A 22,201-nucleotide genomic window follows, 5' to 3' on the forward strand; every position below is an offset into this window, starting at 1 on the left:
TTGAATACTAGTTATAGCATTAAATCTCAATGTACAGCACACTAAGGACAAAGATCCTACATGAGGAGTAAGTGCACAGTGACTCCTGTTGTTGACTTAACAAATTGACACTCTTGTTTATGGCATCAGTAATCAACCTAGACTCTTGTCATGGGCTGCCAAGGCTATGGAAGCCCCCTGAGTTCACTGACTCTGATCATTTTTAGACAAGGCCATGGTCAAAGTGGAAGTAAGAAATAAGTTTTTTTAAAAAAAAAACTTAAACTCAGAACCACCATGTTATGAAATAAATTTATCAAAAATCTTCAATAACATAGGAATCTGCTATATAAACAAAATAAGTTGACTCTGTGTTTGAAAAATCAAAATAACCAATGAACAAATTCGAAAAGCAGAATTTCTGGCCTAGATTTGTAGAATTTCCCTCATATTCAAGGCAGTAAAACACTCCTCAATTTCCCAGATTCATAAAAAGTGGTAATAAATATGGAATATGATTTAATTTCTTTTCTGAATGCAGTATTACATTGATGCCACAGTCAGATCAAGACATGAACTAAAAAGGAACTTAAAGAACGTATCTTTATAAAAAGAGGTACAAATATTTTAAGCAAAATGTTAATATAGAGCAAAATATGAAATCACAAGAGATCTACAAAAAAGCAAGATAGAGTCAAAGATGCCAAGGTGTTTAACATTTCAAAATAAATCATGTAAATAATTCATGTGGAAGAGAAACACAAAAAATCACATGGTAACTGCAATTAAAAGATAAAAAGTTTTGAATAAAATTAAGCATCTAATCACAAAAATAAACTGTGAGTAAAGCAGTAGAGATAGTTATTACTTGTTATAAATAAGATGGGCTGCAATGCACCTATAATATAAAGCATAATTGTCATAGAACACTGAAAGCTATTTCCCTCAGAACACAGTTGTACAAGCCGCTCTCCTTTTATTTTCTGTCTTCAACAATGTCCTAGATGTGCAGTTAGGAAATTTAAAAAACAGAAAATTTTATGTATAAGGATATGCTTTTCAGCAGCAAAACCATCAATAAATGTTAATTAAACTATTATATACGGAGATAATCCCATAAAATTCAAAACAAATAAAAACTGACCAGAGAATTATGCATGATTATTGTGTATAAGTTGAACTTCAGGAGGGCCAATGTATTCTGTGACTAAGATGGTTTTAAATTCTGTCTCTTGTCATAATGTTCAAGGCTTCCAGCAGAAGTTCTCCCTTCACAGTAAAGAGATTGTGGCTATGTTCTTCCTGGTGCCAGCAGATGATAAGTTTGGGAAGCAATAAAACAATGTGGGCTCATGTTTTATCAAAAAAGAAAAGAATTTCAATACTTGAGCTCCTATTTGGAAGTGGAAATTATCCTAATTTAGTGTTTCTTTCCTCATATAGGATTCCTGGAACATGAAAGAGAGACAGACTATCAAACAATAGTGTATATGAGCTGGGAGAAAGTATGGCAATTAACTAACCTCTTCATTTTTTACATGGGAATGTGGGACAAGCACTAGAAAATTTTCTTCTGTTCCAAGATGAGGACTCTGCTTGAGGGTTTCTCACTCCCAGGGCATATTGTTTTTCCTATTCCACCAGAATGGAACCATTTGCTCAGGGGACAGATATTAACTCCCTCCAAATCGAGTTTGAGTGCGACTTTCAGGTTAACTCAATCAGAATTCCACAGCCAGTCAGCTGGGAGGGGTGGATGAATCCGGGAACAGCCAGTTTCGCTGTGACTAGATCAAGCCCAATATCACTAAGGACTCTTGCATTTCTTTGGATTTTTTCATATTTTTCTTATTCATCATGGTTTGTAATGAATTTTCTGATGTGAGCTTTGACTTTGAGGCTGGAATATGGAGTTCAGGCCATGGGAGGAATGGTCTTTTTCAATCAGGGCACAGCTGTTGGCTTGCTCCAATTCTGGCTTTCTGTCATGGTTTTGGGTGCCTCAGCTGACTTTTGGTTTCTTGAGCAGCAATTTCCTAAATTGTTTCTGGGCCTGAGTTTTTTTGCCTTTTCCTTCCTCAGTTTCAGACCTGAGATCAAGCAGAGTTCCTCTCTGCCCCCACCTGCCACAACCCCAAGCTACGGCCCTCCTGCTAGGAGCATTTGGATTGGCTGTGTGTTCTCTGATGTTATGCATGCTCATTGTTAGGGCAGACTTTAAAATCAGGTGTTCAAAGGCAACACTGCTGAACCACACAGCATCTTCTTTTCTGGCATCCCATTGTTAGGCTTTCTGGGTTTGTTCCTGAGAGAGGCTTCAGGTGTTTCACCCACTGCTGCTCTGTGAACTTCCCTCACCACACTCAGGAGCCCTCAGGAGGATGCTGGGACTCGTCGGAAGCTGGAAAGTGGTGAGTGTCAGAGACCAGTATTCTATGGTCACAGGAGGTGAGCTGGGCCAGTAGCCAGGACCCTGGTGTCCTGCCCTGTGTCTAAAGGAAAAGGGTTTGTGTGAACCCTGGGGCCTCACAGCTTTCCAAATTGATGGTGGTTACAGAATCCACATGGAGAAATGAACTTCCACATGTGATCGGATATCCTTTGGTTGAGAAACGAGGTCACTAGTTTACAACTCCGTCCTGTCAGCACGGCTCTTCCTAGGTTCTGAGTCAGGTTTTGTTTGATGCTAATAACAGAATAGTACAGACTCAGTAATTTAGAAAGAAATGGTATTTGTCTCATGGTTGGGGCCCAAGGTCGGAGGGCAGTATCTGCTGATGGTCATCTTGTTGGCAGAGGTTTGGGTGGCACAGAGACCATATGACCAAATAATGAAATTGCAGGAGGTTCAAATATGAAGTAGTTTCTACAGCACACACCTGGGAATAAGCAGTCATTCAATAATCACATGAATTGATTTAGCCTAATCACTTCATTGGGGTCCCGCCTGTTCCCAATGATTAATCTCTCCTAATTGGGATTAAATGCCTTCACATCCTTGTGTGGAGAGTAAAATCTTTGTAAAGGCCAATCATTCTTCACTCCCCAACCCCAACCTAACTGGTGTGAGAACTGAGAATCAAATGAACTGTTGAACACACAGTAGTTTCATTATGCATCCAAATTTGGTTTAGTCAAATGATAGCTTGTAGCATTTGAGAATATCTCAGAAGATCAGATTCTGCTGGCTATAAAATGGTTTATAAATTTGAGAGTTCATTTGTGACTGGTGAAAGAAAAAAATTATTTTCTCCTCAATGCCTGTACCTTTGATTTTAAGACTCAGCTATTTCATGGGCAATATGAGTGGCTATGATTCTGTCTAATACACAAATTTCAGGCCATAGCTAAGCTCATGCAAATAAGATAGCTTTAGAGGGGATCTCTGGATAACTTCATAATTTTGACTGGAGCCAGAAAATCAAATACATGCTTTTCATTGGTATATGCCTGGGATGTGTTTACGCTAAAATCTTAATCCGTTATGTCTACTAACTCTATATAATGTCGGAATTGAACTGTTGGTAAGTCATAGGTGTTATAGATGTGTTGTTTGATATTAAGCAAACAACACACATTTGGTGTTAGTGATCACGAAAATGACTGCACAGGTCACAGACTTAAACTGATTTCAAGTGTTTGATTTCTGGTGAGAATTAAGACCTTGGAGGAGGGAGCCAATGCAAACTGTTGGGAGGGAAAAGTAAAAACTGTGGAACTCTCAGAATTGAATGTTCTGGCTGCTGAGGTTTGTCTTCGTTCCTGAGAGTGAATCCCCTTAGTCTGCATCTCCTGAGAGTGATCCCCAAAGTCTGGGAACCTGAGTTTGGTGTCCCTTGATACTGTGGGATAAATAGGTTGTTTCCTTTTAATTGCACTTAGTACACCAGTTTAGAAATTATGTGCCATGATTTCATGTGAGACAAATATACTCTTGCATAGATCCCTAATATACAGTAATAAAACCTGAAAGGAAGACAATTGTTGACATCTTTGTTTTCTGCTAAATTTGAATAAGAATGTTAACATCCATAGAACCAATATTCAGGAAAATATAGGGGCCTTGGTCAGTTCAGGTATTTTCCCAATCTCTTCTACTTCTGCCCCCAAGAGGAAAGTCCTGGTTCTTTGATGTTTTTGTTTGCTTACATTCTGTTTCTCTAAACCATGAGTTTTGCTAGCTTTGTTTGGTATTTGTGACAATATGTTTCTTGATTTTTGTTCCTCATCGGCTAATTCTTGGCCTTTTTTGTTACATTATGGCAAAATGCTGTCATGTTATAGATTGTGTATAGACTGTGCTTCTGTAGGAAATATTGATAGTTAAAATGGATTGTCTGTCTTTGCTTCCATATATACTGATTTTTGTGCCTTTTCAACACTTGAAGTGGCCTTATTTATTTTCTCCATCTAGTGTTAGCTGATGGATCTGCACAATGACATATGGATAACTATTAATTACCCCTGGCTGGGTATTTATACCATTGTATTTATTTGTTCTGATAAACACTGGGCAATCCTTGCAGTTTTGTAAGCATTTTTCTTAAATATTCTGATGCTCTATCTATGAACACTGATATGAAACACTGTACTATCCTCATAGAAAATGATCTGCTCATCTCACTGTGTAACCCTTTTAAATTTTCTGACACAAATCCTGATTAACCTGAAGTGCATATTGCTTTTCCAGGCTTCAATGTAATGGTGTTATAATGGACCACGTTTCTGCATAGTTTCTATTTAATCATTTTATATCTTCATTCTATTTTACTTTTGAAATCTGTACATATGTATCTTAAGTTGACAAAGATGTAATGTATTTAGCACATAAAATTGGTTTGGAACACTATTTCCTTGGAAGCTCAGGTATCTTATAAAAGAATGTTCTCAACTCTTTACTCCTATCGTTTATATAATTTCTGTCATTATTTTTAATGATCAGAAACTGTAACAACACTGTTCATTGTTAAGTTTTTATTAAAATGATAACATTATCTGTTAGGTTACATTGGAATAAAGAATATAAATATTTTGCTATACCTCCATTTGCTTTCAGTCTTTTCTTTACTTGGATGACTTCCAAGGCTATGTTGCTCTTTATGTCTGATGAATTATTTTCTAATTTACTTGATAGAAAACAAGAGACAATGAATGAGAGAAAGAGCTCCTATTCACAAGTTCACTTTGCAAATGCTCACATCTTCCAGGGAGGGATCAGATCTAAACCTGAGAGCAGGTAACTCACTTCAGGTTTTCCATGTGGGTGGCACAAACCACATGTCTTGAGACATCATCATGACTTCCCCAGGTCTGCTTTAATTGGAAGCTGGAGTTAGGATCAGAATCAGGAAATGCACCCGGGTCCTCAATTGTGGCATACAGTTTTATTAGTCTTAACAGTTGCCCTAAGCCTTTTTTTAAACTGAAATCCATGGATCCAAATTTGAACATCATGCCTGTAATTTGACAACAGTATTAAGAATGAATGAAACAGTATATAGGGATGGGGTCATGAGCAGTGAGTTAAGCCACGACTTGGGATGCCCTCATCTCATATTTATCTTCCTCATTCAGGTCCTGGCCATTCCCCACTTCCAATCCAGATTCTTGCTAAAATGTATCTGAGGGGCATTTGATGATGTCTTAAGTACTCATGTACCTTCTGCCTACAATGGAGATAATATAAAAGGTGTTCCTGGCTCCTAGATTAAACTGGAACCAGTCCCAGGTTTTGCAAACATTGACAAGTGAACTAGTGGATGGAAGATCTATCCACTACTGTCCCTCCTCCTTTCAAGTAAATAAATACATATTAAAACCTTACAGCTATTCTTTCATTTAGGTTCAAGTTTAGCTTTGCAACAATGGCATTCATAGAATATCAGAAAGTCATGCAAGGGATGAGAAGAAAGTTCAATGGGAAAGGCAACCTTGATTTTTAAATTTTAAGATTATTTAAATAATCCTTAGCAAGACTGGAGATTATTGCCTTATTACTTTCTTATGCTTTGTAAATGATGTAGTTTGGTTAATCACATATTGCAGATAGTTCATTGATAGAATATAGAGACATTTCTGATTTTTAAAATTTTTCTCACTCTTTGATTAACACTACTTGTATGTCATTACAGGATACAGTGCAACATTTGAGTACGCACACAACATAATTTAATCAATCTAGAAAATGAGGATTTTCCTTGCTTATTTTGAGTTTAAGGCCTACAAGCTCCTCCATTCCAATTTCTTATACAGCGTATCTTATCATGAACTAAAGTCTCAACACCATATTATGGAACACTGCAACTGGTTCGTTCTTTCTAACTCTGTTTCTATATCTGTTATCCTACCACCCAGTATCTTCAGTAATGAATCTTCCCATCCTAATTAAAAACATTTATATTTATATCCACCATTTTTTAGAAACCCATATATCAGAGAACATGTGAGATTTATTTCTTCCTATGCCAGTCTTACTTCACTTAAGGATCTCCAGTTCCACCCATTTTGAAGCAAATAATATTTCAATCCTTTTTAATCACTGAATTAGGATTGGAAAACCTGTAACACATTGGTAGATTCCTAGGTTGGTTCCAAATATTTACTACTATGAATAGTGCTGTAGTCAAAACAGAAAGCAGAAATCTCTTTTGCATGCAGATTGAATTCCCTTCTGATACATACACAATGGTTGGAGAGGGTTATCCCTTCTCATTTTTTGAGGGATGGCCATACTAAGTCTTCATAATGCGCAGGCTAACTTGCATTCTCATCAATATCTTATATTTTAAAATATTTATTTATTTGCAAGTCATAGTTACAGATAGAAAGACAGAGAGAGATCTTCCATCCACTGGTTCACTCCCCAAATGGCTGCAATGGCTAGAGCTGGGCCAAAACAAAGCCAGGAACCAGAAGCTTCCTCCGGGTCTCCCATGTGGGAGCAGAGGCCTGAAGACTTGGGCCACCTTCCACTGATTTCCCAGGCCACAGAAGAGAGCTGGATCAGAAGTGGAGCAACTGGGACTCAAGTCCCCATATGGGGTTTTGGCACCGCAGGTGGCAGCTTTAATTGCTACACAACAGTGCAGGCTCCAATAACTTACTAAAGTTTTCTTTTCTTCATACCCCACTAGCATTTGTTAGTGAGGTGACACCTAGTGTATTTTGATTTGCATTTTCCTATATAATAATTATATTGCATGTTTTCCCATTTTTGTTGACCATGGGTATTTCTTCTCTACAGAAGATCCTTCCCCAATTCTTAGATATATTTGTGCATAATTTCAGCAGTTTCATATGTATTCTGAATTTCAGTTCTTCATGAAATGCAGAATTGGCAAATACTTTATCCCAGTCTAATGGGGTATTAAAATAATTTTATTCATATAAGGTGAACAAATTTCATGTATTTCATATACACAGACATAAGAGCATAATATTTCCCACCCTAACCTCCCTCTTGCCCATGCTCGGGCCCTCTGTCCTCCTTCCTATCTTATTTTTTCTTTTTATATCTATAATTGCATAATTTCAATTTATTTTATAATCACAAGCTTAACTCTGCACCAAATAAAGAATTGAATGGAACAAGTAGAAAAATCACTGTTTATCAAGAGTATAGACAAGGATTGTAAGCAATAACCAAAACTCAACATTGCATTTTTGTGCTTTGTTTATTTCTGCTTTGTTTATTTGTTGATTTTGTGCTGGTTTATTTGACTGAGAATAATGGCTTCCATATGCATATATTTTGTTGTAAAAGACAAGATCTTATTAATTTATATAGCTGAGTAGTTTTGCATAGTGTATATATACCACATTTTCTTTAACCATTATTCAGTTGATGAATCTCTAGGTTGATGTCAGATCTTAGCTATTGATCTGCAATAAACATAAGGTGCAGACAAGTCTTCCTTATGCTGATTTCATTCCATTTGGGTACATTTTTAGGAGTGGGATGGCTGTGTATACGGTAGAACAATTTTCAGATTACTGAAAAATCACCAGACTGTGTTCCATAATGGTTGTACTCTTTTACGATTTAGCCAGCAGTGGATTATAGTATTTTATCACCCATATATTTGCTAACATTTATTGTTTTATAATTTTTGAAAGATAACCACTCTAATTGGGGTGAGGTTTCACCCTCATCATCCTTTTGATTTGCATTTCCTGATGGCTAATGATCCTGAGCATTTTTAAATGTTTCTGTTGACCATTTGAATGTCATCCTTCAAAAATGTCTGTTTTGTCCTTTGCCCATTGCTTGACAGGATTTTTGTTGTGTTTGTTGTTCTGGATTACTTGAACTCTTTGTAGATTCTGGATATTAGACCTTTAACCCTTGCAAGATGTGCAAATATTTTCTCCTGTTCTCTTGCATGCCTCTACAATATGTTGAGCAATTCCTTTGCAGTGCATAAGCATCTTAGCTTAATGCAATCCTATTTGTTTATTTGTGCTTTGATTGCCTATCATTCTGGGGTATTTAACAAGAATTCCGTGTGTATGCCAATGTCTTGCTGAGTTTCCCAATATTTTCATCTAGTAATTTGATGTTCTCAGGTTATTGTTTTATATCATTGATCCATCTATAGTTCATTTCTGTATAAATTGTAAGGTGGTGGTCTTGTTTCATACTTCTACATGCAGAATCCAAGTTTTCCAGTAACATTTGTTGAAGAGTACCTTTTTTTCAGGCATTGATCTTGGCTCCTTTGTCAAAGATCGGTTGGTTGTACATGAGTGTATTCACTTCTGGAATTTCTACTCCAGTCCATTGGTCTACATGTCTATTTTTGTGCGAGGATTAGGCTTTTTTGATAATAACTGACCTGTAGTTGTCATGAAATCTGATATTGCGATGCCTCTGGCTTTGTTTTATTCTTTAAGTTTGCTCTAGCTATTCAGGATCTCTTGGGCTTCCATATGAATTTTAGCATCATTTTTTCTATCATTTTTTCAGAAGAATGTCATTACTATTTTGATTGGGATCATATTGAACATGTAAATTGCTTTCAGTAGTATGGACATTTTGATTCTATTAATCCTTCTAATCCATGAACATGACAGATATTTCCACTTTTATGTTCTCCTATTTATTTTAAAAATGTTTTGTAATTATCATTGTAGAGATATTTGACCTCTTTATTTAAATTGATTCCAATTTGTTTGGCTATTGTGAATTGAACTGATCTTGCATGTCCTTTCTCAGCCATAGCATTGCCTTTTTATACAAACGCTATTGAATTTTGTGTATTGATTTTATCTTGCAAATTTACAAAACTCTCTTGAGTTCCAGTAGTCTCTTGGTGGAGTCTTTTGGCTTCCCTATATATAAAACCATATCTTCTATCAACAGTAATCATTTGACTTCAACCTTTCCAATTTGTATCCCTTTGCTTGGATTTTGCTTACTGGTGGCTCTCAGTAAGCCTTCTAGAACTATATTGAATAGCAATTATGGGGGTGAGCATCCTTGTAGATCTTAGTGGAAATGCTTCCAATTTACCCACACAATTTGATGGTGGCTCTGTGTTTGTCATAAACTACCTTGAATGTGTTCATGTATATTCCTTCTATTCCCAGTTTAAGGTTTTTATCAAGGACATATTTTATCTAGTGCATTCCCACTTGGTCTGGGTGAATTACATTTCTAATGTGTTGTTATGTTTGATTAGCAAGTATTTTGAGGATTTTTTGCATCTGTATTTATCAAATACATTGGTCTTAGTTTGCTTTGTACATATACCTGGCTTTAGAATTAAAGTGATGCTGGTTTTATAGGAGTTAAGAGGGGTTTTATCTTCACTCTGATGGTTGTCTTCTTTGTTGTGAATTATCTTCTTAGTTTGATATAAGGTTTCTCTATTAGCTTCTTATTACCTGTTCTTAGGGTATCTTATCAAGAAGCCATTGCTTATGTCAATGTCTTATAGTTTCTCTATATTTTGTAAGTTTCAGTTCTTACATTTACATCCATGACTCACTTTCAGTTGACTTTGTATAGGAAAAGAGGGGTGGTCATCTGGGTTTAGTCACGTCCATATGGATATCCCGTTGCCGCTGGACAATTTACTGAATAGACTATACCTTTTCCAGTGTATTTTTGTTAGCTTTGTAAAAGATCCATTGTCTGCATGTATCTGTATTTCTTTTTGGGAGCCTCTATCCTCTTACACTGGTCTATTCATCAGTTTTTATGCCAGGGTTTACCATACATCTATGGTATGTATTGAACGCATTTGTTGTGACCCCAGACATGTTCTGTTTCTCAAGGGTTACTTTTCTATGTGGAACATTTTTTAATATATGTGAAGATAGGAGGTTTAGGTTTATTTTTCTAGATACATGATGAATTCCATTGATTTTGATGGAAAGCATATTGTATCTGTAAATTAACTTGGATAATATGGAAATATTAGAAAGTATTTCAATCTGTGAATATGAGCAGTCTTTTTGATCTCAGATTCTTTCTCATGATTTAGAATTGTTGCTGTAGAGGCATTTTACATCACAAATCAAATTTATCCAGGGTATTTTATTTCTTATTGTGAATTTAATTTCTTCTTTAATTTATATTTTCAGTGGGTTCACAATAGTATAGGTATATAAAACTTATTCTGATTTTTTGTGCTTACTTTGTATCCTACAAATCTACCAGTCATTTACCATTTCAGGTGGCCTGTTGTTGAACTCGTTGCATTTCCATATAAATAGAATAAAATCATCTGGAAAAATAAATAATTTCAATTTCTTCTTTTCTATATCTGTGTCTTTTATTCCCTTCCCTTTTCTTTTTGTTTTGCCTAGACCTTACATTGCAGTATTGAATATAAAAGTAAAAAATGTGCATCATTTTATGGTTCCAATTATAGGGTAAATGCTTTCATTTTGTTGGCATTCAATAGACCCTGGCTCAGGTTCCTGAAATGCAAGGGTTTTGTAATTGAAGCATATACAATCTATAAGGCTTCTGCTCAATTTACTTCTCATAAGTGAATGTATACTTTTATACAAAATGTTTTCTGCATCTAGTTTATTATACTGATGTTTATTTTTGATTGATGTGAATTATTGGAATTATGAATTACATTCACATTTTCCCTGTTCCTATATTACATCTGACTTGATTATTATATCTGACCATTTTATTTATTTATTTTTTTGCATTCCAAACTGGATTCAATTACTATCAAATTTTGCACCTATATTCTAATATAAATTCTATTAGGATGACAGTGTTGCATTATATTCAGCAGGGACTCTGCTTTGTAAGTTTTTATTTGAAAAAAGAGAATCAGAGATAAACTGAGATCTTGCATCTATGAGGTCACTTTAGGAAAAACTGGCCTCATATAATGAGTTTGGAAAAGTTACCTCCCTAACAATTTGTATAATACTTTTCAAAAAATTGGTGTTTTTTTTTTAATTTTGTAGATTTTAGCAATGAAGACGTTTGTTGCTGATTCCTCATTTAATGTTCTTTCTCAGTATAGCTCTATCCAGAGATGTTATTATAATTATAGAAAACTTTTTATAATTCCCTTAATTAAACTTAAGTTTATTTATTTTTTAACTTTTATTTCATAAATATAAATGTCCACAGTACAACTTTTGAATTATAGCGGCTTCCCCCACCCCCGTAACCTCCTTCTCACCCGCAGCCCTCCCATCTCCCACTCCCTAGCCCATCCCATTCACATCAAGATTCATTTTCAATTATTTTTATATCCAGAAGATCAATTTAGTATATGCTAAGGAAAGATTTCAACAGTTTGCACATACACAGAAACACAAAGTATAGAGTACTGTTTTAATAGTAGTTTTACCATTAATTCACATAGTACAACACATTAAGGACAGAGATCCTACATGGGGAGTAAGTGCACAGTGACTCCTGTTGTTGACTTGACAATTGACAATCTAATTTATGACGTCAGTAATCACCCAAGGCTCTTGTCATGAGCTGTCAAGACTATGGAAGCCTCTTGAGTTCACCACCTCTGATCTTATTTAGTCAAGGCCATAGTGAAAGTGGAAGTTCTCTCCTCCCTTCAGAGAAAGGTACCTCCTTCTTTGATGGCCCGTTCTTTCCACTGGGATCTCACTCAGAGATCTTTCATTTAGGTCTTTTTTTGCCAGAGTGTCTTGGCTTTCCATGCCTGAAATACTCTCATGGGCTTTTTAGCCATATCTAAAACCTTAAGGGCTGATTCTGAGGCCAGAGTGCTGTTTAGGACAGCTGCCATTCTATGAGTCACTTCCCATCTTGGGTTGTTCTCTCCTTTTTAATTCTATCAGTTAGTGTTAGCAGATACTAGTCTTATTTAGGTGATCCCTTTGACTCTCAATCCTATCATTATGATCAATTATGAATTGAAACTGATCACTTTGACTAGTGAGCTGGCATTGGTACATGCCACCTTAATGGGATTGAATTGGAATCCCCTGGCATGTTTCTAACTCTACCACTAGGGGTATGTCTGATGAGCATGGGCCATACTGAACATCTCCCCCCTCTCTTATTTCCACTCTTATATTTAACAGAGATAACTTTTCAGTTAAATTTAAACACCTAAGAATAATTGCATGTTAATTAATGAGTTCAACCAATGGCATTAAGTAGAACAAAAAATACAAAAGGAACAAAATAGTAAGTTGTTCTTCAACAGTCAGGACAAGGGCTGATCAAGTCATTTTTTTCTCATAGTGTACATGTCACTTCAACAGGTTTCCCCTTAGGTGCTCAGTCAGTTGTCACCGATCAAGAACATAGGATCTTTGTCCCTTTGGGACTGGCTTATTTCACTCAGCATGATGTATTCCAGATTCTTCCATTTTGTTGCAAATGAACAGATTTCATTTTTTACTGCTGTATAGTATTCTATAGAGTGCATATCCCATAATTTCTTTATCCAGTCTTTTGTTGATGGGCTTTTAGGTTGATTCCAGGTCTTAGCTATTGTGAATTGAGCTGCAATACACATTAAGATATAGACAGCTCATTTATTTGCCAACTTAATTTCCTTTGGGTAAATTCCAAGGAATGGGATGGCTGGGTTGTATGGTAGGGTTATATTCAGGTTTCTGAGGAATCTCCAAACAGAATTACATAATGGCTTTACCAGCTGGCCTCATATGATGCGTTTGGAAAAGTTACCTCTCTAACTTTTCAAAAGATTGGTGTTATTTTTTTTTAATTTTGTAGATTTTATTAATGAAGATATTTGTTGCTGATCTTTCATTTGGACACATTATTCCTGACTTAATGTTCTTCCTCAGTATTGCTCTATTCAGATATGTTATAATGATAGAAAACTTTTATTTAATCAATATAAATTTTGAAAGTACAACTTTTGGATGATAGTGACTCTTTGCTCTATAACCACCCTTCCACCCACAAACCATCCCATCTCCTACTCCCTCTCCTATCCCATTCTTCATTAAGATTCATTTAAAATATCTTTATATACAGAAGATCAACTCTATACTAAGTAAAGATTCCAACAGGTTGCAGCCACACAGAAAGACAAAGTATAAAGCATGGTTTGAGAACTAGTGATAGTGTTAATTCTCATAGTAAGAAAAACATTAGGTACACAGGTCCCAATATAGGGAGCAAGTGCACAGTGACTCCTGTTGATGATTTAACAGTTCAGACTTTTATTTATGATGTCAGTAATCATCTGAGGCTTTTTTTCATGAGCTGCCAAGGCTATGGAAGCCTCTTGAGTTCACAAAGTCCAACATTATTTATACAAGGTCATAATCAAACTGGAAGTTCTCTCCTCCCTTCAGAGAATGGTACCTCATTCTTTAATGTCCGCTTCTTTCTGCTGGAATCTCACTCACAGAGGTCTTTCTTTAAGGTCATTTTTGCCACAATGTCCTGTGTTTCCATGCCTGAACTACTCTCATGTGCTTTTTAGCCAGATCCAAATGCCTTAAGGTGTGATTCTGAGGCCAGAGTTCTGTTTACGGCTTTTGTCATTCTAAGAGTCTGCTCTGTGACCTGCTTCCCATCCTGGATTGTTCTCTCCTTTTTAATTCTGCAATTATTAGCAGACACTGGTCTTATTTGTGTGCTCCCTTGACACTTAATCCTCTTTATGATGAGTTATGGACTTAAACTGATCACTTTAATTAGTGAGGTGGCATAGGTACATGCCAATTTTTGGTATTTTGAGTCCCATGGCAAGTTCTAAGCTTTCCCCTTAGGGGTAAATACCTGGGAGCATGTGCCAAACTGTATATCCCCTCCATCTCTTATTCCAACTCTTATTTTTTATTTCAATTTGATTTAAACACCTAAGAATAATTCTGTGTTAAGTAAAAAGCTCAACCAATGGTATTAAGTAGAAAAAGAAAATACTAAAATGAATCAAATAGTAAGCTGTTCCTTGACAGTCATCACAAGGGCTGATCAAGTCATTGCTTCTCATAGTGCCAGTTTCACTTCTACAGTTTTCCTTTTAGATGCTCAGTTGTCACATATCAGGGAGAACATATGATATTTGTCCCTTTGGAATTGGCTTATTTCACTCAGTATGATGTTTTCCAGATTCCTCCATCTTGTTGCAAATGACCATATTTCATTTCTTTTACCACTGTGTAGTATTCTGTAGAATACATATCACTTAATTTCTTTATCCAGTCTTCTGTTGATGGGCATTTAGATTGATTCCATGTCTTAGCCATTCTGAATTGTGCTGCAATAAACACCGAGGTGTAGACAGCTCTTTTATTTGCCAATTTAATTCTCCTTGGGTAAATTCCAAAGAATGGAATTGCTGGGTCATGTGGTAGCAATACATTCAGATTTCTGAGGTATCTCCAAACTGTATCCATAGTGGCTTTACCAGTCTGCATTCCCACCAACAGTGGGTTATTGTGCCTTTGCCCCCACATCCTCACCATCATCTGTTGTTAGTTGATTTCTGTGTGAAAGCAATTCTAACTGGAGTGAGGTGCAACCTCATTGTGGCTTTGATTTGCATTTCCCTGATGGCTAGTGATCCTGAACATATTTTTTTAACTTTTATTTAATGAATATAAATTTCCAAAGTACGATTTATGGATTACAATGGCTTCCCCCACATACCGTCCCTCCCACCCACTACCCTCCCCTTTCCCACTCCCTCTCCCCTTCCATTCACATCAAGATTCATTCTCGATTATCTTAATATACAGAAGATCAGCTTAGTATACATTAAGTAAGGATTTCAACAGTTTGCTCCCACACAGAAACATAAAGTGAAAAATAATAGATGATTTTTTTTTAAATGATGATGAAATCAGATCAGACCTATTGTCATGTTTAATCCCAGTGAGAGTCAAGTTGGGAGTTGATAATTTCTTTTTTTTTTTTTACAGAGGATCAGTTTAGTATACATTAAGTAAAGATTTCAACTGTTTGCACCCCCAGAGAAACACAAAGTGAAATATACTGTTTGAGTACTCGTTATAGCATTAAGCCTTAGTGTACAGCACATTAAGGACAGAGATCCTACATGAGGAGTAAGTGCACAGTGACTCCTGTTGTTGACTTTACCAATTGACACTCCTGTCTATGGCATCAGTAGTCTCCCTATGCCCCAGTCATGAGTTTCCAAGGCTATGGAAGCCCTCTGAGTTCTCCGATTCTTATCTTGTTTAGACAAGGTCATAGTCAAAGTGGAGGTTCTCTCCTCCCTTCAGAGAAAGGTACCTCCTTCTTTGAAGACCTGTTCTTTCCACTGGGATCTCACTCGCAGAGATCTTTTGCCAGAGTGTCTTGGCTTTCCATGCCTGAAATACTCTCATGGGCTTTTCAGCCAGATCCGAATGCCTTTAGGGCTGATTCAGAGAGGGAAGAGATGTATAATTTGGGACATGCTCAAGCTGACTTGCCCCAAATGGTAGAGTTAAAAACATACCAGGGGATTCCAATTCAATCCCATCAAGGTGGCATGTACCAATGCCATCTCACTAGTCCAAGTGATCAATTTCAGTTCACAATTGATCATAATGAAAGGACTAAGAGTCAAAGGGAGCACATAAACAAGTCTAGTACCTGCTAACACTAACCGATGGAATAAAGGGGAGAGTGATCCAACATGGGAAGTGAGATACTCAGCAGACTCATAGAATGGCAGATGTCCTAAATAGCACTCTGGCCTGAACATTTTTTCATGTGTCTGTTGGCCATTTGGATTTCCTCTTGAAAAATGTCTATTTAGGCTCTTGGCCCATCTCTTAAGTGAGTTGTTTGTTTTGCTGTTGTGGAGTTTCTTGATCTCTTTGTAGATTCTGGTTATTTTTTTTTACAGGCAGAGTTAGTGAGAGAGAGAGAGACAGAGAGAAAAGTCTTCCTTTTCCATGGGTTCACCCCCCAAATGGCTGCTACACTGGTGCACTGCGCCGATCCAAAGCAAGGAGCCAGATGCTTCCTCCTGGACCCCCATGTGGGTGCAGGGCCCAACCACTTGGGACATCCTTCACTGCCTTCCCAGGCCACAGCATGGAGCTGGACTGGAAGAGGAGCAACTGGGACAGTACCCAGCACCCCAACTGGGACTATAACCCAGGGTGCCAGCTCCACAGGCGTAAGACTAGCCAAGTGAGCTGTGGCACCTGCCAGATTTTGGTTATTAATCCTTTATCAGTTGCATAATTTGCAAAGATTTTCTCCCATTATTTCAGTTGCCTCTTCACTTTGCTGACTTTTTATTTTTTGCAGTACAGAAACTTTTCAATTTGATGTAATCCCTGTTGTTAATTTTGGCTTTGACTGCCTATGCCACTGGAGATTTTTTTCCCAAGAAGTCTTGCCTGTGCCTATATCTTGCAGACTTTCTCCAATGTTCTGTAATAATTTTATGGTGTTGGGTCATAGATTTACATCTTTAATCCATGTTGAGTGGATTTTTGTGTAAGGTGTAACATAGGTATCTTGCTTCATACTTCTGCATGTGGAAATCCTGTTTTCCCAACAATATTTGTTTAAAAGACTCTCCTTGCTCCAGGAATTGGTTTTAGCTCCTTGATCAAATATAAATCGGTTGTAGATGTTTGGATTGATTTCTGGTGTTACTGTTCTGTTCTATTGCCTATCCATCTGTTTCTGTACAGTACCATGCTGTTTTGATTAGAATTGCCCTGTAGTATGTCTTGAAATCTGGTATTCTGATGCCTCCAGCTCTGTTTTTGTTGCATAAGACTCATTTATCTATTTGAGGTTTCCTGCGCCTCAATATATGTTTCTATATGAATATCAGCATCATTTTTTCTAGGTCTGATAAGAATGCGTTTGATATTTTCATTGGTATCACATTGAATCTGTAAATTGCTTTTGGAAGAATGGACATTTTGATGATATTGATTCTTCCAATCAGTGAGCATGGAATATTTTTCCATTTTTGGGTATCCTCTTCTAGTTCTTTAAGATTTTGTAATTCTCATTATAGAAATATTTGACATCCTTGGTTAAGTTTTTTCCAAGGTATTTGGTTTTTTCTGGTAGCGGTTGTGAATGGGATTGACCTTAGAAGTTATTTCTCAGTTCTGGCAGTGTCTGTATACAAAGGCTGTTGATTTTTATGTATTGATTTTATATCCTGCTACTTTGCCAAATTCGTCTATGAGTTCCAATAGTCTCTTAGTGGAGTTCTTTGGATCCCTTAAATAAAGAGTCACGTTGTCTACAAAGATGGATAGTTTGACATTTTCCTTCCCTTTTTGTACCCCTTCCAATTTCTTTTTCTTGACTAATGGCTTGGCTAGAACTTCTGGTGCTATATTGAATAGCAATGGTGAGATTTGGCATCCCTGTCTGGAACTGGATCTCAGTGGAAATGCTGCCAACTATTCCCCATTCAATAGGTTGCTGGCCGCGGGTTTTTCATAAATTGCCTTAATTGTGTTGAGGAATGTTCCTTCTATACACAATTTGGTTAGAGTTTTCATCATGAAATGGTTTTGTAATTTATCAAATGCATTCTCTGCATCTATTGAGATAATATATGATTTTTCTTCTGCAGTTTGTTAATGTGGTGTACTACATTGATTGATTTGTGAATGTTGAACCATCCCTGCATACAAGGATAAATCCCACGTGGTCGGGTTGGGTGATCTTTCTAATTTGTTGTTGGATTATTTTGGCTTGAATTTTGTTGAGTATTTTTTGTATGTTCTTTAGAGAAATTGGTGTGTAATTCTCTTTCTCTGCTACATCTTTTTCAGGTTTAGGAATTAAGTGATACTGGCTTTGTAGAAAGAATTTGGGAGGATTCCCTCTCTTTCAATTGTTTTGAATAGCTTGAGAAGAATTGGAGTTATTTCTTCTGTAAATGTCTGATAGAATTCAGCAGTGAATCTCTCTTGTCCTGGGCTTTTCTCTGTTGGGAGGGCCTTTATTACTGATTCAAATTCTGACTTTGTTATGGATCTTTTTTGGTTATCTATGTTTCTTGCTTCAATTTTTGTAGGTCGTATATGTGCAGGAATCTATCCATTTCTGACAGATTTCCCTGATTGCTGGCATACAACTCTTTGTAGTAATTTATAATGACTCTTGTTATATCTGTGGTGTCTGTTGTTACATTTCCTTTTCATGTCTAATTTTATTGATTTGTGTCTTCTCTCTCCTTTATTTGGTTAGTTGGGCCAATGGTGAGTCAATTTAGTTTTTTTTTTTTTTTTTAAATCCTTTCAACATTTTGCTTCTCTTTTCTAATTTTTTTGGATTCAATTTTGTTGATTTTCTCTCTAATGTTAATTATTTCTTTGTCCTACTAGTTTTGGGTTTGGTTTGCTGTAGTTTTTCTAGATCTTTGAGATGCATTGATAGCTCATTTATTTGGTGCCTTTCCAATTTCTTGATGTAGGCACCTATTGCTATAAACTTTCCTCTTAACACTGCTTTTGCTGTATCCCATATGTTTTTTTTTTTTTTATCTTTTATTTAATGAATATAAATTTCCAAAGTACGTCTCATGGGTTACAATGGCTTTCCCCCCCATACCGTCCCTCCCACCCACCACCCTCCCCTTTCCCACTCCCTCTTCCCTTCCATTCACATCAAGATTCATTTTCGATTATCTTAGTATACAGAAGATCAGCTTAGTATACCTTAAGTAAGGATTTCAACAGTTTGTTCCCACACAGAAACATAAAGTGAAAAATAATAGATGATTTTTTTTTAAATGATGATGAAATCAGATCAGACCTATTGTCATGTTTAATCCCAGTGAGAGTCAAGTTGGGAATTGATAGTTTCTCTTTTTTTTTTTTTTTTTTTTTTAAACAGAAGATCAGTTTAGTGTACATTAAGTAAAGATTTCAATCGTTTGCACCCCCATAGAAACGCAAAGTGAAATATACTGTTTGAGTACTCGTTATAGCATTAAGCCTCAGTGTACAGCACATTAAGGACAGAGATCCTACATGAGGAGTAAGTGCACAGTGACTCCTGTTGTTGACTTTACAAATTGACACTCCTGTTTATGGCATCAGTAATCTCCCTATGCACCAGTCATGAGTTTCCAAGGCTATGGAAGCCCCTTGAGTTCTCCGACTCTTATCTTGTTTAGACACGGTCATAGTCAAAGTGGAGGTTCTCTCCTCCCTTCAGAGAAAGGCACCTCCCTCTTTGAAGACCTGTTCTTTCCACTGGGATCTCACTCACAGAGATCTTTTTGCCAGAGTGTCTTGGCTTTCCATGCCTGAAATACTCTCATGGGCTTTTCAGCCAGATCCGAGTGCCTTTAGGGCTGATTCTGAGGCCAGAGTGCTATTTAGGACATCCGCCATTCTATGAGTCTGCTGAGTATCTCACTTCCCATGTTGGATCACTCTCCCCTTTATTTATTCTATCGGTTAGTGTTAGCAGATACTAGACTTGTTTATGTGCTCCCTTTGACTCTTAGTCCTTTCATTATGATCAATTGTGAACTGAAATTGATCACTTGGAATAGTGAGATGGCATTGGCACATGCCACCTTGATGGGATTGAATTGGAATCCCCTAGTATGTTTCCAACTCTACCAATTGGGGCAAGTCAGCCCGAGCATGCCCCAAATTATACATCTCGTCCCTCTCTTATTCCCACTCTTATGTTTAACAGGGATCACATTTCAGTTAATTTTCAACACTTAAGAATAACTGTGTGATAATTACAGAATTAAACCAGTCATATTAAGTAGAACAGACAAAAAAAAAATACTATGAGGGATAATGTATTAAGTTGTCCATTAGCAGTCAGGGCTATGCTGATCAAGTCACCATTTCTCATAGTGTCCATTTCACTTCAGGAGGTTTCCTTTTTGGTGTTCAGTCAGTTGTCACCGATCAGGGAGAACATATGGTATTTGTCCCTTTGGGGCTGGCTTACTTCACTCAGCATGATGTGTTCCAGATTCCTCCATTTTGTTGCAAATGACTGGATTTCGTTGTTTCTTACTGCGGTATAGTACTCTAAAGAATACATATCCCATAATTTCTTTATCCAGTCTACCGTTGATGGGCATTTAGGTTGGTTCCAGGTCTTGGCTATTGTGAATTGTGCTGCAATAAACATTAGGGTGCAGACCGCTTTTTTCTTTATCAATTTAAACTCCTTTGGGTAAATTCCAAGGAGTGGGATGGCTGGGTCGAACGGTAGGGTTATATTCAGGTTTCTGAGGAATCTCCAGACTGATTTCCATAGTGGCTTGACCAGTTTGCATTCCCACCAACAGTGGGTTAGTGTCCCTTTTTCCCCACATCCTCGCCAGCATCTGTTGTTGGTAGATTTCTGTATGTGAGCCATTCTAACCGGGGTGAGGTGAAACCTCATTGTGGTTTTGATTTGCATTTCCCTGATTGCTAGTGACCTTGAACATTTTTTCATGTGCCTGTTGGCCATTTGGATTTCCTCTTTTGAAAAATGTCTATTGAAGTCCTTGGCCCATCTCTTAAGTGGGTTGTTGGTTTTGTTTTTGTGGAGTTTCTTGATCTCTTTGTAGATTCTGGTTATTAACCCTTTATCTGTTGCATAGTTTGCAAATATTTTTTCCCATTCTGTTGGTTGTCTCTTCACTCTCCTGACTGTTTCTTTTGCAGTACAGAAACTTCTCAATTTGATGCAATCCCAATAGTTGATTTTGGCTTTGACTGTCTGTGCCTCCCGGGTCTTTTCCAGAAATTCTTTGCCTGTGCCAATATCTTGAAGGGTTTCTCCAATGTTCTCTAATAACTTAATGGTGTCAGGACGTAGATTTAGGTCTTTAATCCACGTTGAGTGGATTTTTGTGTAAGGTGTAAGGTAGGGGTCTTGCTTCATGCTTCTGCACGTGGAAATCCAGTTTTCCCAGCACCATGTATTGAATAGACTGTCCTTGCTCCAGGAATTAGTTTTAGATCCTTGATCAAATATAAGTTGGCTGTAGATGTTTGGATTGATTTCTGGTGTTTCAATTCTGTTCCATTGGTCTATCCATCTGTTTCTGTACCAGTACCATGCTGTTTTGATTACAACTGCCCTGTAGTATGTCCTGAAATCTGGTATTGTGATGCCTCCGGCTTTGTTTTTGTTGTACAAGATTGCTTTAGCTATTCGAGGTCTCTTGTGCCTCCATATGAATTTCAGCATCATTTTTTCTAGATCTGCGAAGAATGTCTTTGGTATCTTGATTGGGATTGCATTGAATCTATAAATTGCTTTTGGGAGAATGGACATTTTGATGATGTTGGTTCTTCCAATCCATGAGCATGGAAGATTTTTCCATTTTTTGGTATCCTCTTCTATTTCTTTCTTTAAGGTTTTGTAATTTTCATCGTAGAGATCTTTAACATCCTTGGTTATGTTTATTCCAAGGTATTTGATTGTTTTTGTAGCTATTGTGAATGGGATTGATCTTAGCAGTTCTTTCTCAGTCATGGCATTACTTGTGTATACAAAGGCTGTTGATTTTTGTGCATTGATTTTATATCCTGCCACTTCGCCAAACTCCTCTATGAGTTCCAATAGTCTCTTAGTAGAGTTCTTTGGATCCTCTAAGTACAGAATCATATCGTCTGCAAAGAGGGATAGTTTGACTTCTTCCTTCTTGATTTGTATTCCTTTGATTTCTTTTTCTTGTCTGATGGCTCTGGCTAAAACTTCCAGAACTATGTTAAATAGCAGTGGTGAGAGTGGGCATCCCTGCCTGGTGCCAGATTTCAGTGGAAATGCTTCCAACTTTTCCCCATTCAGTAGGATGCT

At 36.9% G+C, this 22,201-nt stretch overlaps 1 long non-coding RNA gene across 1 annotated transcript in view; it reads left to right on the forward strand.

The window, feature by feature from the left end:
- Positions 1-1,520: 1,520 nt before the first annotated feature.
- The window catches only part of LOC149126759 (uncharacterized), a 70,005-nt gene continuing 49,324 nt past the window's right edge, over positions 1,521-22,201 (forward strand). Inside the window, exon 1 of the long non-coding RNA XR_016234167.1 lies at positions 1,521-2,390. This is a non-coding gene — a long non-coding RNA (uncharacterized LOC149126759). The remainder of the gene's footprint in view (positions 2,391-22,201) is intronic.

Source organism: Oryctolagus cuniculus, chromosome 5 (assembly GCF_051225735.1).
Source record: "Oryctolagus cuniculus isolate XC-2025 breed Fujian yellow rabbit chromosome 5, ASM5122573v1, whole genome shotgun sequence".
Lineage (NCBI taxonomy): Eukaryota > Metazoa > Chordata > Mammalia > Lagomorpha > Leporidae > Oryctolagus > Oryctolagus cuniculus.